We start from the raw sequence: 18,392 nt of genomic DNA, 5'->3' as shown, positions 1-18,392 counted from the left end.
ATTATTAAATGAATATTTTAAACCTCTCTCTTTGTACTGGTCTGCTATACCTTCACCCTCGCCTCCTGCAAATCCCGCCTTGAAGCTGACTTGCAAAAGGGTAGGGAACACAGGCTTTTATTTTGCTTCTTTATGATCTATAAAGGACTAGTAAAAGATTTTTTTTTTTTAATTTTCCCCTTCCCTTCTTTCCCCTGCTTGATTATTAGAAATTTAGGTCTTTTCTAAGCTGGAAAACTCTTCAATAACTAGACAACTAACCTAATAGTGAAATCATAAGTGAAAATTTAGCTTTTGACCAGGGAAAGGATTTCAAGTCTGATCATCTAAAATGCATTTGTTGTCAATGGCTAATTAATATTTTCAATAGAGGAAGCCTTTGTTAAAGATTCAACACCTTTACCTTTTCAACTGTCATGTTAAATACCTGCAATAAACTCCCCTATTACTTCTATTGGTCACCCAAGAATGCTAGGAAAGTGCAGACGTTGCTTTCTTTATAATTCTGCAGATTTTTAAAAAGAAGAAAAAAATACCAAACAGCACAACAACCCCCTTCATGTCTACATTATAAACAAGCAATGAAGGACATATTTCCAATTTTAAAAAAATCCTTAGCAGGTTACCTTTAAAATGTACCTCTTCCTATGGGGCAACACAACCTAGCTGGGCCGCCACAGACAAATCCTGACACTAACAAGATGCACATTCAACCACATCCCTGCTTGCCATATTCCCCCATCTTTTGACTTTACAAGATCTGTTTAGACTGCAACATCTTCCAGGCTAGGATTTTGTCTTCATACCAGTCAGTAAAACACATCTCATGGTATTAGTGCTATGCTAATAAATAAAATAAAGAATATTAATAATGTGAAAGAACAAGTTGGTCCTTCACAGTTACAGCGTGAACTTCACCTCTGACCTCCCAGGCTTTGAGTACATCCCACTAGGTCTCAGGCCTTGGCCTGTCTCCTTTCTCATGATGGAATCACATGATTCTTCCACTCTCATACCAAAGGCTGGGATGCAGTCCCTTGTGTTTCAATCATAACCACCTCAGCAGGTCTGACTTATGAATGCACCCTGCATTTTGTTGTCCCGCACTCCAGGCAATGACGGTGGTAATTAGTGATCAAACAACCTCCTGAAAGCATTATTTGATTAGAACAAAAGTATGTCAGAAAAAAAAACATATTTTAAAAACAATAAAGTAGCCTGTCACTGTAAGCATATCTAGCTTTTCCCTAAGGCTTACCATTCCCTGGCTCTGGGAAGGCCCAACTACTTTAGACTCCCGTCCAGAGTCTCTCTTTTCTATGTCACCATGAACAGCTTTTGACAGTCTTCCCTCCCTCAGAAAGACTTAATGCTTCAGTCTTCTTTTGGACTCCGGCCTCTCAGCCTGGCAAAACAAGGTTTGAAACTCACCGGAGACAAGATCCTCAAAGCTAACAGCCTGACCCATCTCCCTCAAGTGTGTACCTAGATGCTTTTATCTGGGAAGCTATTGTGTTGCTTCCCTGTTTGGTTGACTTGAATAGGGGCTTTGGGGAGAACATTCTGACATATAATAAACATTCCACTACCCCAATGTAAGTTATACAATCTCATGCAATAACTAGGTTACTTTTCATTATTCTTACATATCAGCTCCTATTGAATTCATAACCTTATTACATAGGAGTTCCATTTCTAGCACAGGACCTTCTTAGGCTATTGACATGAGAAGAAACTATGTTTACTGCTGTAAAGTGGTTTTCCCCAGGTTAGAAATCTATTAGTATGGTGCTTTAATGCCAGGTGAGAGAGCTGAGGTCCATTGCAGTTTTCAGCACATAGTTCCCTAGAGTAGCAGGGGCCTTAGAGTTTGATAGTCCACTTGCTCAGCTATGGGTGTAGATGCTGTCTAGCTGTAAGGGGTCTGTTTGAATTCAAGTTACAGTTCTGGTAGGAGCTGAGGTAATTAGACTGACCTTCAGCTGTGGTAACTGAAAGCAGGACTAAACACCTGCAACTATTTTCCCCAAACGCCCACACTGGGGAGTGGGGTGGGGGGTTCAGTGGGGCTGTTTTAGCTCATGGTGGTTTTCCACTATGCATCAATATAGTCTTAACTAATACATCACAATGTAAATCATAAGTCTGAATCATTTGCTTATAAGGGATAAATTCTGCTCTAGTGAACTTATTTCAAAAGGGTTATTATAAGGTTATTATAAAAGTATGAGTGTGCTTTAATTTGAAAAATATTCACAATGGTGCAATTATTTAACATGTTTATTACAGTGATGCCTAAGAGTCAACCAAGAGTGGGGGACCTCATTGTGCTAGGCAAAAGGAGTAGATGGTTCTAGCACCACAGAGCTTACAATCTAAATAGACAGGTCAGACAGAGGGTGTGGGAAAGACCCTGGAGAAAGACAGCTGCTTCTGGGGACAGAATAGAGGTGCCTGACATGAGGTTTCTGCAAGAGGGAACTGCCTGTGTACTGTTTGTTACAACCCCTGTTCAAAGTAACAGAACTTGTGTACATTTGGTGTACTAAAAAGACACTAACCTGCAAAGCCCCAAATTCTGCTTTTGCTCAGCAAAATGGAAACAATATATTGATTTTCTTTTGAAAGATCAACTTGATAGGATGAATGATGAGGGCTACATTTTGTCTGGAATTTTCTGATGGAACATTTTTCGATCAGAAAATGCTGATTTGTTGAAACCACTTTCTGCAGGAAGGTTTCAATTTCAGCAGGTAGGTGCTGTGAAGGCAGGGCCCCCAGTACTACAAGCTCCCAGACCAGAATGAATTTTTTGCAGAAATGTGAAATTTCCCATGGAAAGACATTCTAGTTCTCGCTCAGCTCTAGTAAGGCCATAATTATCATTATTTTATTGTGGTAGCTTCAAAATGCCCCAGTCCAGCTTGGCGGCCATCTTTTAGGAAGTGTACAAACACTCAGGACATAACCTTTGTCCTGAAGTGTTTATAATCAAATCTGAAACAAGACACAAGTGAGATAACTGTAACAAGATAATGCAGTTACCTGACTACTGATCATCACCGTAGCCACCATTGGCTGGCTGATTTCTTTTGGCATCAGAGCAGAAGTGGGTCTTGAGGATTTCAAAGATGAGAGGATAGTAGGGAGAAGAGAACTGGAAGGGCTAAAAAAATTCAAAATGGGATTTTCAAAAACCCTTGGCACTGGCTCAATGCTGCTTCTCAATCCCATATTCTGTTTTTCTGAGCTGTACCATTGATGATAGTAAATGTACTAGGATTTTAAAATACTGCTAGATATTAATTAGGCCTGGTCTACCCCCAGTTTTTTGTATTGGTAAAAAAATGTTGGTGTAGCAAGGCAGTCACCCCGCTCCAGTGTGGCAGGGGTTAAAAACAGCCCTGGGGAAAGGGCTGCCCCAGGGAGCCAATCAGGAACGGGCTTGAGGCAACCAATCGGGGCCGGGCTGGGAGTATAAGACGGCCTAAGGGAGGCACTGGTTTACAGTCTCTCTCCAGCCATGGAGGGAGCAGGACTTAGCTGCCTGGGAATAGGGTACTTGAAGCAGAGCAGTGCTGGGGAAGGGCAAGAGGAGCTGAGGTGCTGGGGAGCTCCAGTCTGGCAATGCTCCAGACTGAGGCCTTGATAAAAGCCTGTGCAGGTACTGGGGCTGGGAGGTGCAGCCCGGGAATAGGCAGAGATAGCTGGTCTGACCCCCTTGCCAATGATGAGTGGCCTTTACAGACTGCAGTTTGCCCTAGTGAGAGGGGACTAGCTGATGACTGGCAGTAGCCACTGGGGCAAAATGGGTAGAGGGTTGGGGGTTCACCTGGGAGGGGAGACCCAGCATGTGGGGATACTGCAGTGAGCAGAACCCCAGGGTAAGGGGCACCGGGTCTGGGAAGGACACAGGGGCATGAGGCAGGTGAGACACTGGCCACCAGGAGGCGCTCTGAGTACTGGATGAGTTAATTCCCAAATGACCAGCAGGTAGCACCACATGGGCGAGTCTTCAGTCTGGCACAGTTGGTTAGGGATGTGATTTTTTTTTTTTTTTTTTTTAACCAGTTAAAGTAGTTAAAACTCCATTAGTGTGGATATATGTGTGTTTATAGCAGCATAGCTTATTTCCCCTTTCCATACGGGAATGGCTATACTGCTATATAAACTTTCACACCGGTATAGTTACAGTGGCACAAGGCCTTAGAATGTGTGGAAGCTTGCATTGCTTTTGCTGTAGCTCTTCAGTGGCTAACTAGAGGACATACTGTCTGCAGTGGTCCATCTGACACTTTTCACAAGCACTGCATTTGCTTTAAATTAAACCCAGTTTCTGTGCAGAGAGTGAGGACGCAGTAAAAATTCAGAGACACACATAATGATTGCAGTCTGATGCATACCCTGCTGCCCTGGGTGCTGATGGGTACCAAAGCCTGCAGCACACTATCATGTTACCAGGCTAATAACCAGGGCTGGGCAGCTTGTCGGTTTTTCAGCTGAAGTCTTCATCATTTATCTAAATGTAGGTCAGCATGTAAATGGTATTTTTTAAACTGAGAAATCTAGCTGCCATATGAAAGGAAAAGCGCTAGATTCCCTATCTCCCATGCAACTGGACCCCAACTGAATACAAAATCAATCTTATTTGTCATTCTTTGTTTATTTACCCTACAGGCCTAAGAGATCATATAGCTACATTTTAGCAAATCTGGGCATGTATCCTTTTTGGGCTTCCCGGATACCAAGCGGGAACACATACTTTAGCTCTATAGCGACCCTTCTTAGCTCTCTCCTGTTAAGAGTTGTTTTTTTGGTCAATTTATTCTAAGTTGACGGGAACCCAGACAATGGAAGCTATTGTGTAGTTTGCACTCCTTACTTGTAAATCTGTTTTAAAAACAGGAGTCATTAGCAAATGCACAAGCTTATTTCCTTTACCACTCGATTTTAATTCAGAATAATGCTGAGTGTGCTACTGACTTTCAGAACAAGCAGAGGATAATTTAACAGATGTGAGATTATTATGCACTCATTTCCTGAAGCAGTGAGTTAGAACCTTTTTTTAACTTGTCACACCAAATAGCCACAGAAATACTGTAAGATACAATGGCAAGTCTAATTAATGTTCTCAAAAAAGAGTGTGTGCAAATGAAAGATAAAACTCTGAAGGGGTAGGAAAATTGTGTGTGCAATCAACTACTTCCAAGGGCAACACAAGTTTATTTTGTCTACAGCATATTGTTGATGATTCAGAAAAACTACATGAGGATTCTGCTATCCATCCAACAAAGGGGTTCACACATAGTTTGCTGACTCCACAGATTCAGATCTTCCAAAAGAAAATTCTTAAATCTCATTTTTGATGCTCCACTAAAGGATGCAAATCATCAGCTTTTCAGTTGAAATTGGGAAGCCAAATGTTTCCAAATGATAACAAAAAAACATTCAGTACCAATTATTTAGACATTTATGTGCCGAAACAGGGTAAGAGATAAGGGAGCAAAGTCCTACAAAATATCACGAGAAAATTCCAACCAACAATCAGATAGCTGGTTCATCAGTGTCTCCTCAGCTCCTCTTGCATTGAAGAAGAAATCCCTTACAACACATCTCGAAGAACAACAGTTACAAAAAGGTAGGTAACCATTTTTTCTTCTTCGAGCGATTGTTCATGTCCATTCCAAGCAGGTGACTCACAAACCTGATCTTAGGCGGTGGGGTTGGAGTTCACTGCGGATTGGAGCACTGCACGGCCGAAGACTGCATCGTCTTTGGCCTGGTGCGTGATGGCATATTACAATGTAAATGGGTGGATTGAGGACCACGTGGCAGCTCTGCATATTTCCTGTGTCAGGATCTGAGCCAGGAACACCGCGGAGGAGGCCTGTGCCCTTGTGGAGTGGGCCATGATCGGCAGGGCAGGCACCTTGGCCTGCATCCGAGAATGCTACGGTCGGGCTGTGATCCATGAGGAGATCCGCTGTGACAAGACAGGAAGTCCCTTCATCCTGTTGGCCATGGCAACAAAGAGTTGGGTTGATTTCCTGAACGGTTCTTTCAATATAGAATGCCAGGGCCCTGCGAACATCTAGGGAATGCAGCCTACGCTCCGTGCTGAAGGAGTGTGGCTTAGGGTAGAACATAGGGAGAAAAATGTCTTGACCCCTGTGGAATTGGGAGATCACCTTCGGAAAGAACGCCGGGTGTGGCCTGAGTTGGACTTTGTCTTTGTGGAAGACAGTGTATGGAGGCTCGGACGTCAGTGCTCTGAGTTCCGACACCCTTCTGGCTGAGGTGATAGCCACTAGGAATTCGACCTTATATGAGAGAGATAACAGAGAACACGTACCGAGGGGCTTGAAGGGGGGCCCTGTAAGGGCGGAAAAGACCAAATTGAGGTCCCAAGCCGGTGCTGGTTGTGGAGTATGCGGGAACAGTCTGTCCAGGCCCTTGAGGAAGTGACCAATCAATGGGTTCGCAAAAACTGAACCACCTTCCGCTCCTGGGTGGAATGCTGAGATGGCCGCCAAGTGGACCCGAACCAAAGAGAGGGAAAGTCCTAGCTGTCTCAAATGAAGCAAGGAGTCCAGGATGAGAGGAATCGGGGCGAGCAATGGAGCCTGTCCCTGCTGTTCGGCCCAGATGGAGAAGCATTTCCACTTGGCCATGTATGTGGCCCTTGTGGAGGGTTTTCTACTACCGAGAAGGACTTGCCTGACTGCTGAGAGCATTGCATCTCCACAGGGTTTAGCCATGGAGCATCCAGGCTGTGAGGTGGAGCGATTCCAGGTTCGGGTGGCAGAGGTGGTCCCGATCCTGTGTGATCAAGTCTGGGAGCAAGGGCAGCGTGAGGAGTGCCCGTGTGGACATGTGCAGGAGTGACGTGTATCAGTGTTGGCGCGGCCATGCTGGCGCTATCAGGATGACACGAGCGTGATCCCTGTGGATCTTGAGGAGTACCCTGTGGACCATGGGAATCGGGGGGGGGGGGGAGGCGTAAAGCAGGCCGCCTTCCCACGAGAGGAGGAGGCATCCATCAGAGACCCTGGACTGCGCCCCATGAGGGAGCAGATACGTTGACACTTCCTGTTTTCTCTTGAGGCAAACAGGTCTATCTGGGGATAGCCCCAGAGACAGAAAATTGCCCGCCAGGTGAGATTTGAAGGTCAGACAGGCTAGACTCACCACCCGCAACGCCCTGATGTTGATGTGTAAGGAGAGGTCCTCTGGTGACCAAAGGCCTTGGGTCCTGAGGTTCCCCAGATGCGCCCCCCACCCCAGATCCATTACGAAGAATAGGGAGGGCTGGAGGCTGGCGAAGGGTACTCCCGCGGGTCGAGCCACCACTGGAGGGAATCCAGCACCGTTCAGGGGAGCGGCACCACAGAGTTTAGGGCGTCCCTGGCTGGCTGGTACCCGGTCGCTAACTACGACTGAAGAGGGCCCGAGCCTGGCGTGGCTCACCACATAGGTGCATGCAGCCATATGACCCATTAACTTGAGGCAGTTTCTTGCTGTGGTGGTTGGGAAGCGTTGGAGACCGAGAATGATTTTGGAAATGGACCGGAACCTGGACTCCGGAAGGTACGCTCTGGCGTGTGTCGAGTCCAGAACTGCCCCTATAAATTCTATCCTCTGGGTGGGAGATAGGGTGGACTTGGCCTCGTTCTGCAGAAGGCTGAGCTCGACGAAGGTCCATCTGATGAAGACCACCTGAGCCTCCACCTGTGCCTTGGCACGGCCCTTGATGAGCCAATCGTCTAGGTAGGGGAACACCTGAATCCCCCGCTTATGCAGAAAGGCTGCCACAACTGCCATGCACTTTACGAAGACCCTCGGGGCTGCTGAGAGGCCGAAAGGCAGAACCGTGAACTGAAGATGGGAGTTGCCCACGACGAATCTGGGGTAATGCCTGTGTTGGGGGATTATTGCAATATGAAAATACGCGTCCTTCAAGTCGAGGGCGGCATACCAGTCCCCTGGATCCATGGAGGGAATGATAGAGGACAGGGAGACCATGCAGAACTTGAGCTTCTTTACAAACTTGTTCAGACGCCGCAAGTCTAGAATAGGTCTGAGGCCCCCTTTTGCCTTCGGTATTAGGAAATATCGGGAGTAGAAGCCCCTGTCCCTGAGCTCCGGAGGAACTTCCTCCACTGCCCCGGCTACGAGAAGGGACTGAACTTCCTGAATTAGAAGTTGCTCGTGAGAGGGGTCTCTGAAGAGGGACAGGGAGGGGCGCTGGTGGGGCGGGAGGGAGGAGAACTGGATAGAATATCCCCCCTCTATTGTGCGAAGCACCCAACTGTCCGATGTGATTCGGGACCAGGCACGATAGAAGGGGGACAGACGTGACAAAAAGGTAGGGTTGGTAGGATCCAGAGTCCTGACCGGTAGGTCGTCCCCGACCGTACCATCAAATTGGGGGTCTAGGCCCTGATGGGGGGCCGTGGCTGGCCGGATGACTGGCCGGGGGGCTGTTGTTGCCTTCTTCTGCCGTTCCTGCCTCGCCTATGCAAGGCGTCTGTGCGGTTCTGAGGCTGGTAAGGTCGTGGGGCCGGTTGCGGCCTGAACTGCCTACGTTGGGTGACTGGGGTGTGCAAGCCCAGTGAGCAAAGGGTAGCCCTTGAGTTCTTTAGGCTATGTATCCTCTTGTCTGTCTTTTTGGAGAAGAGCATGGGCCTGTCGAAGGGGAGGTCCTGGATGGTCTGTTGGACCTCATGTGGAAGGCCTGAGACCTGAAGCCAGGCTCCCCGTCTCATAACCAGCCCGGTCGCCAGTGTGCGGGAGGCTGCATCCACCACATCCAGGGCTGCTTGGAGGGATGCCTGGGAGATTAACTTCCCCTCCTCTACGAGAGCAGAAAACTCTGTTCGCGATTCCTGGGGAAGGAGTTCAGCGAACTTAGACAATGCCGAGCATGTATTGTGTTCATACCGGCTCACTATAGCCTATTGGTTGGCTATACGTAATTGCAGTCCCCCTGTTGAGTACACCTTTCTGCCAAACAGGTCCAACTTTCTGGGCTCCCTGTTCTTTGGGGTAGACCCCTGGAACCCTTGTCGCTCCCTTCGGTTGGCCGCATCCACGACCAGAGAGTCCGGGGGAGGGTGGGCATACAGGTGCTTGTGGCCTTTGGAGGGCACGAAGTAGCGCCTCTATGTCTTTTTGGCTGTAGGGGCCAACGAAGCTGGCGTCTGCCACAAAGTGCCGGATGTATCAGCTATCATTTTGATCAACGGTAGGGCCACCCTGGATGGGCCCGAGGGGGCCAGGATGTCCACTACCGGATCCACATCCACCTCGATCTCCGCTTGGATCGCCAGTCTATGGGCTGCACGCTTAAGTAGCTGTTGAAGCACCCAGTTGTCCTCTAGGGCTGATGACGTTGAAGTTCCCGCGACTGCCTCATCCGGAGAGGAAGAGGAGGAGATCACCTGCAAAGGGCCTTCCTCTGTACCCTCAGTCTCTCCAGGGGCCTGCGGCACACGGTACTGCGGTTGTGTGGCCGGTGTGGACGCGAGATGCGGCACCGCGGCTGGTACCGAGGTCGACACCGAACGACAAGGCGTGCTGGGAGGTGCCTGTGGTGTCAGAACCATGGTCCCCGCCGGTGCCGGTGTATGACTAGGGGGTGCCGGGCTTTGCTGTGGCACATCCCTGTCGGACGGTGGTGCCAGTGGCAGAGGCATTTGCGCCGGAGCCACCGACGTCGAGGAGACCGATGTGGACCTTGAGCGAGGGCCGTACACCTTTCCCACGGACTGATGGTAAGCCCAGGGAGTCCAGAACGGCCACTGGGAGGGCGGTTGCCACTGCTGCTGCCACTGCGGCGGGTAAGGTTGTTGGCTCGCCTGTGAAGCTGACCTTCTGCTCCTCGATCTACTGGAGTGGTAGGACTCCGCCTCCGAATCTGAGGTCTCCGAATAGGAGGACCTAGGAGGAACAGTACCCACTGTCACTGGGGAGTGGTGCCGCAGGGCTGGGGAATGCTCTCTCTGTACCGGTGCCGCTGGAGCAGAGCGGGGACTGAGGCGACATCATGGCTGGCTTGCCCCTTGATTGTATCGGGGGTCAGGCCATGGTCGGCGGCTCTTTCCACCAGTGTGGAGAGGCCGGCACCGGGAGGCTTAATAAGTCAGAGGCCGCCTCGAATGCCTCTGGCGTCGATGGAAGACGCACATCCTCGCTGAGGTCCAGGGAACTTGACCGGTCCAGACTCGACCGCACCCTCTCCCGGGCGGGAGTCGACGGAGCTATGGGAGGATGAGTTTATGGCACGGCTTATCCCCTTGCACTTGTGGACGAGGCCAGCCTTTTAGGGTCCTGGTGGGGTGATCGGCCCCTCACCGGCCTCTTCTTTTTAGCGGGCACCGGAGATGGTGATCCGTGCCTTACGGAGGCTGATTTTCTATGTCCCGACTCTCTCCGGTGCCAGGACTTAGAGGTTTTGGACTGGGCCTCCTGTCTTGTTACCGGACCCGGGGCGCTGCGCACCGAGGAAGAGGCGCTGGGTGCCAGAGCAGGGTCTGAGTGTGGCCGTAAGGCTGCCTCCACCAGGAGCACTTTGAGTCTCTGCTCTCTGTCCTTAAGAGTCCTGGGGCGGAATCCCCTGCAGCTACTGCACTGGTCTCTTTGGTGGCTCTCTCCGAGGCACCTTAAGCAGGAAGAGTGCGGGACACTCTTCGGCATAAACTTCCCACAGTCCTTGCAGAGTTTAAACCCTGGGGACCTAGGCATGCCCCAGCGGGGCGACGAGTATGTTGGGGGAAAGCCCTCCAACAACTATCAACTATTTACAACTAACTAATTCTAAACTAAGAGAGGAAACAACTATATATACTGAAACGGGACACTGCTATGCTTGCTGCAAGAGCGAGCCAAGTTCCAGCTAGCTATCACTGGCGGTAAGAAGGAACTGAGGGGGTGGAGGGTCGGCGGGCCCCTATATAGGGTGCCATGGAAACGCCACTCCAGGGGGCACCAAGGCCGACCCTACGGATGCTGCTAGGGGAAAATCTTCCGGCTGGCATGCACACAGCGCGCATACACCTGCTTTGGCTTGGAATGGACATGAACAATCACTCGAAGAAGAAGAAAAGCTGGATACAAGAAACAGATGGGGGAAGCATGAAGTAGCAACGAGTTGGTCAGATTATGATTACAAGGTAAGAAGCAGCAGTCTTAACATACCAGCTGCCTAACTGTCAAGTGTGTTGTAAGCATCATGAGTTAAGGAGGATATTATAGTGGTTTTGGGGATGTTTGTGGGGAACTCCATAAGGAGAAGTATTGGAGAAAATGTGAAGGTGTTTAGGGGACAATTGGACTGGTTGGCGATGAAGACTGATATCGTTGGCAGTGCTAAGTTGAGGCTCAGTGACTCAACAGCATGTAAGAGGATAGATAGGATGACTTAAAGTGAAGACAAGTAGTTTGTGTTTGAGGAGGGAATCACTGAATTTTAGCAGGATTTAAAAAAAGGATTATGCACTTACATGGATAATTACAGCAACCACAATTACATAAAAAGTAGGGGATCTAAACTCTCATGCTTCAAGGCAGATGCCAAACACTAATGTGATAGGGATAGGAAGAAACTTTCCTATGGATAGGCTATTTTATACTTGTCCATTAAAGGCAATCTTGCAACTTATTTATTTCTTTGTATTACTGTATCATCAGGAGCTCCAGCCGCAGCCTAGGATGCCACTATGCTAGGCACTGTAAAAACACAGAACAAAAAGATGTTTTTTCTAAAACTTCTGGTACCGGGTGGTGCCAGCATTTCACTAGCAATCAATATAATCACAGGTAAACTGTGCTCAAGTCCTGCCCTTCAAAACTTTCAAGGGAAAGGCAACAACTACCCTATATCTTACCAATTTCTTGAGAAATTTACACTCTCCCAACAGCATCTTAAGCTGTCAACATATCCCCAGCAAATACACATCAATCACACAAGCACCACCTTTATATATATTTGCCTTTGCTGTCTGGGGAAAAAGTGATATCACAATGAAGTTCGCCATCATGAATGAAGTATATTGAAATAGTCCCACATCAACTTACATGTGCTGGCAGTTCCACATGACATCATGGGATAGATACAAGATGGATTTCATGTTGATGCAAACCACTGTTTAATTTCAGTACTATAGGTATCAAACAACTCAGCCTTGCTTCATGGACATTAAAAAATGTTTACCTTTTCCAGGCAATTACTTAACTTTCCCAATTATCCAGGAAAATGACCTCATTGTAGGGAGTAAACGTGCTTTAGGTGATCTCCATGGAGGTTACAAAAATACAGTTTTTTTTTTTTTTTTAAAGAAATGGGACAGGATTGAAATACTTGACCTGGTGGTTATGACCAAAATGCAGCATTATTAATCTGACCTTCTACAGTGAATTTCATCCAAAAGGCTCAAAGCACATTTACAACCAAGTAACTGTACCTCACAACGCCCTTGTGTAATAAGCACAATACTATCCATTTTACTGATGGGTAAACCACTGGTAATGAGCAGTGAAGGGAATTGAGTGAGTTTCCATACAGAATGAGTGAGAAGTGGACCCTTTCGATATCTCTACACAGCATTTTGGAGCCCCCAGGAGTGAGCCTCCCAGACTGGGCATACTGAGGCTCACACTAGCACTCTAGAAATAGCTGCGTAGACAGTGCTTTGAAGCACCCGACCACCTAAGCTTGAGCCGCAACTTCAAAGCGCTGTCTACGCAGCTATTTTTGGAGTGCTAGTGAGAGCCTCACTACTCCAAATCTGTGGATACAGGGTGGGAGTCTCGCTCCCATGGGCTCCAAAATGTCAACATATAGTCCTACCAGTCTCCTGCTGTAATCCTTCAACAACGCTTGCTCTGGCGCTGCCAAGTACCCAGAGGAATATCGGGGGGTTGTCTGCATGCTGCTGCCATCTCATCCCATCATTTCATATGGATGTTATGTAACGTAGGGCCTTGAAAGTCAAGGGTGATCAACAGAACCAAGGTCCAGCAAGATGAGCAGGGGTGTAATTACTTTGTCTCTGGCCATGAGCTGAAATATCAGAGCAGTAAGTGTTGTCTCAAAGGCTGGGTGAATCTCCTGGATTTGCAGGGAGCAACAGCCAATTTGTGGAGTGTCTTCCCTGGCCAGTGGGGGAGTCTAAATGTTATTTCTGGGATTATGGGTAGGTCTTTTCTGATGCATGGAGTGAAATCCAGATGAGCAGGTAACTGGGAGGGATCAGAACTGCGACCTAGTCATGAGGTCAGGGAGTTGGACAGTAGGTGTATCCTAATAGTAATCTGGTTCTTGCCTGTACCCCTTCCTTCCCCCTGTTATGCTTCTAGAAACTTGAATTTCTGCAATTAGGAAACAAAATGCAAACAGCTGGAGACAAGTATGGTGAGGTTGAAAGGACAGACTAAATGCCACACCTGAATGAATGAAGCACACACATGAATTTTCCTGTGTTTCCCTTCCCCTCCTCCTAGAATTACAATCTATAACACCTCTCCTTAAAATATTAAAAGGATAAAGAAAAATGGCTCCAAAAGAATGTTAAGTTTGGCTTTTAGAGAAAATTGATTAATATGCTAAATTGTCCTAATAAATTGTTAAATACATTTGCAGTGAATTCATAAATCAATGTGTGTAAGGCACTGAAATCATAACTGGCACTACTGTTTTGGCTCAGTTTCCAGTTTTACATCAGGGACTTATTTTCCAGTTTTTTCCTCTAAGTTGCTGTAATCATGTGCTGCAGTAGAATCTAAACTAAACGACATGCACAATAAATGTGCTCCCTCACTGAGACCATACAAACACTATAAAATGTAAAATGTTTATACAACCAAGAAGAGGAAAAACAACTAAACTGCTCATATTTATCTGCTCCTTATTGGCTTAACAACAAAGAGTATGTACGAGTGTCTTAGGAAGAAGTTTGTGAAGACCTATCTGAGAGGCAAAAATTAACTTATTCCCCCTCCGTTCCCCAGACACCAAGATCTTAAAGATTTCCAGCTTTCTGCATCTAAAGTAACGTGAATTTCTCATTTCATGCAAGAGGAGCCCCTGGAGTGAGTGGACACTGCACCCTGACCCATGTGGCTGAGGCCAGGAAATAAAGTTCAGTCTCTTACCAGCACTCATGTGTGTTACACCTTTATCACAGCTTGGGCCGTCTGTAACATAAACCTAGAAATCTTCAAAAACAAAAAGCTCAGCATGCCGCTATTGCCAGAAGAGAGCTTGTAGAAACAGCATAGCAGGGTTCCATATTATTTATTGTCTCTCATATTTCCATATCAAACACACACAGTTAAAAGTGAAAAGTTGATCTTTCAAAGTTTCACCACTGGGATCTGAATATGCTCATGAGAATTTAACTGGATTTTAGTGGTGATGAACAAAGTGCAAGGGAATCCAGAACTGAAGCTGGAATGGTGCTAACAGTAAACATTTTAAAAAAATCAATGAGGTAACAACAGGAAGCTAACATACTGAAAAGGATGAACGAAGTTTAAGGCACTAGTCTGCCACTAGAGTTCCTGTGTGGCCTTTAGCAAGTTACTGAATCTTTGTGTCTGTTTCACATCTCTGACACAGGCATAAGAGGAACTCTCTCTCTATTTGGCTTCGCTATTTAGATTATAAGTTTCTCAGAGCAGGAACTCTTTTTGTGTGTGTGTTTGTACAGTGCCCAGCACAATGGAACCTGATCTTTGTTGGGTACTCTTGGCACTAATATAATACAAATAATAAATAATATTAACGATCCAGTTCTGCATATCCCCTTTCATCTACCATTGTTTATTTCAGCTAAAGTGCAGAGGGATCCTCAAAAATAAAAAGCAATTTTAAGGAATATTTTACTCCCCCCCACCCCTGTATTTTAAAACACAAGTACTAGAATTTATCTGATATACCCAACAGACACTTAATTCAGAGCATTTGATTTTATAATCCAATGTTATTTACAATGAGTGACTGAAAACTTGGGAAACATTAAGTAATACATTTGATTTGGAAAATTTGACTAACTTTGAAACTCTAGATGCACATTAAGAAATACATACTTTTGAGTAGTGTTCTTTTTGCTTTGATATGAAAATAGAGCTTTCTCCATTAATATCCTATGCTTTTGAAAAAAAGATGTTACAATGCTAGACTTCTGTTTTTAACTGTATTGGATTGGGGGTGTGTGTGTGTGTGTTGTTGTTAAACATTTCTCATAGGATTTCTCTGCAAATGAATCAGAGTCTTAATTGCATTTTCCATATACCAAGGAAAATAAACCATTACAAAATGAGTAACTGGGACCCTGTTTGGTCACCTGAGACACTTGCTTTTCTGCTGTTATGAGTCTAAAAATTTCAACCTGTTTTTAAATTTTCCATGTTTATGGTAATTCTAGTAAAATAAACATTCTCATGGTCGTGCGGTGAGGGTGCTAACCTGGGACTCAGGAGACTGGGTTCAATTCCCTGCTTTGCCACAGAGCTACTGTATGACCGTAGGCAAGTCACTTAGTCTCTCTGTGCCTCAGTTTCCAATCTATAAATTGAGGATAACACTTCCCTACTGCACGGGGTATTGAAGATAAATACATTCAATTTTTTAAAGATACTCAGATGTTGTTGTAATGGGGGCCATATAAATACCTTAGCTAGACAGATATTGATTTCCACTGTTTATGAAGAAATCCATAAAGCACACCATTTGAAGCAGCACATTTTCAGTAGGGTCTCCCTAACTGTGCCTGTATGTGCATCTATTTGCAAGCACAAAGAATGAAATCCACCACTATGCCAAGGACCAGCACCAGCCTATGGACCTCTTAAATCCCAATAAAGTCCTATTTTGAGGGCTGGAGGGAAAATTACATGGTGCATAGGTCTTGCGCTGGTTCTCTGCATAAGGATGAAATTCCACCCAGAACTACATATAGCACACACTATGTTGTAGTTCCCGGCATGCAGGTGAGTACACTCCCGATTACGGTGGGTGCAGACAGGAAGACTCTGAAATGTTGGCTTCAACCATCTTATGTATACATCTTAGTTTTTCAGAGCTGATGTATGTAAATGTCCCAGGTGCGTAATAGTTTTGGCAGGTGAAAAAAAAATATTTTTATCACGATAAGAATTAGATGATTAGATCTGGTGCCCGAGCTGGCTAATCGGCGTAAGAGTTTTGGAAATTTTTAATAAAAAGTTGGAGGTTTTTTAACAATTGCTAAAGGGACTTTAGATACTTTGGACTTGTCATTTACTGAGGATTTTAATAAAATTAGCTCGGTCTTCAAAAGCCAGATTCTGCTACCCTTAGTCACAAAGAGAAGCAACTTCCTCTGAAACTAGCCTCCATTGACTTCAGTAGGACTACTACTCATGGAGGAAGCTTGAGTAAAGACATGGGCGGCAGAATTTGCTACCAACTACAGAATTTTAACAGCTAGGAAAACACAAAACCAAGTCAGAAAACACCTTAGATGTGGATGTGGTAATTCTAGTAAAATAAACATTCTCATGGTCGTGCGGTGAGGGTGCTAACCTGGGACTCAGGAGACTGGGTTCAATTCCCTGCTGGATGTGGTTGTGAAAATAATAAAACTTTTCAACTTCAGAGGATTTTAGAAATGGGAAACCAAGGCAGAGAAGTGGTTTAAACCAAGAGGAAGCCTGTGTCCGAGCTGGGATGAGCAACTGAAGAGATGCTGGGGCTCAGATTGCTGGAGAATGCTCTCTCTCTGTCCCCCTCTCTTTTTGGTTCCATCACTTATGTGAGGAACACAATAGGCCAACTGAATGATATTGCAAATCTTGCCCTAAGGAATGAAGCAGCTAAACAGATCATTTGCAATTAAGTCACTTACAGAATGGCTATAAACAACCCACACGTTGAGCATTGGCTTCCTGCAGCCCCGGTATGAAAAATGACTCCAGGAACACTTCTAGAACAAACCTTGTCCACTTGCTGACTTCTGTGCAGCCTTTGCTTTTACATTCATTTCACAGTGAAATTACTCCTCGTTGGAATCCTGTAGCACAAAACAAGACAGTCCATTTAATCATATTGCTGCTCTATTTCTTCTAACTTGGGAAAGGAAAATCAGCATTACCGAGAAGTGCTCTGTCTTAAAGCTAACACTGTGGTCTCTTGTGAAAGTGCCCTTGCATACTCTATGTTAGCTGGTATGGAAGTGTGGGATGGAGTTCAGAAAAATGCTTAAATTCTGGAGCACAATCCAATTGCATCCTTTGCCATTTTATGGGTTTCAAAAGTCACCCAACAGAGTGAGCTCTGGACTTATTTAGTGTAGATTTCTCTCATGTTTGGTAACCTCTCCCTGATCAGTATTACGTTTCTTTTCCCCCAGGCTAACAATGGTTTGTATGGGCGTCTCCTTTGGGAGATCTATTGACTGAACAAGACTAACTCTCGTCTATAGGAAAAAGTCCAATGGCAACATAGCAAGTCAGGAAACCCTGGACATATCCAGCAGAAGTTACTGGGGGGGAAATTAAATGCCTGTAAGGAAAGTGTTGCAATTTAGTTTTATTCTAGGTCTACAAGTGGAAAAACTTAAAGCTTCATACTGCATTACAGCAGCGCTGTTCAGGGTCTGCCAACATTTCCATTATGAACTGCAATTTTTAGGGGTTTATAACACCGCCAGAAAAATTTGCTCTAGGATGAAACTTGAAATAAAAGTTCTTTGCCTGAAAACTAATTCCCCCCACCCCACCCCGTCAAAAACTTGCTTTTGGGGTTTTTTGGGGGAAGGGGGAGGAGGGGGCACACTGGAAAATTAAATTGGCTTATTTTTAACCCAAGTAAGTGAAAAATAATAAGTGAGGCTGTAGTGCCTGATATTGGTTTAGCTGAGTTTTTTGAAAGCAACCTATGCCAGTTTGCTGTGTCGTTTTTACAACTACATTTAATGGCTTACCTGAGAGACTGCCTCTCCCTCTCCCCTCCCCCAAACACGGTTACAGGTCTGGTCAGCAGAAATACTAATGCTAGACCCCACCCCTTAACACAACAGAGGGGATAGTGGGCAGGGCATTCTCCCCATAAGGGGAATAGATTTCTAGAACACCCTACTTTCAGAGACAACAGGTGGATACAGACAGATATATGGAGTAAAAGGAAACTGAGACAATATTGGTCAGCATGGTAGACAGGATGTTAGTGACTGTGTACATTTTATTATTCTAAATCAAAAGGTAAAATATATAAAAAGGAGAACCAAGAGCCAGATTTACTGCTAAGCTTCACCTGCTCTGTGCCACTGACAACACAAAGGTGTAAAACCATCTTAACTGGCGGTTTAAGCAGAGATTGCATCACCAAAGAAGCACAAAATAGCTTAAGTTTA

The sequence above is a fragment of the Malaclemys terrapin genome, chromosome 3 (assembly GCF_027887155.1).
Source record: "Malaclemys terrapin pileata isolate rMalTer1 chromosome 3, rMalTer1.hap1, whole genome shotgun sequence".
In the NCBI taxonomy this organism is placed as follows: domain Eukaryota; kingdom Metazoa; phylum Chordata; order Testudines; family Emydidae; genus Malaclemys; species Malaclemys terrapin.
The sequence above is the reverse complement of the archived record's forward strand: the minus strand, read 5'-3'. Positions refer to the sequence as shown.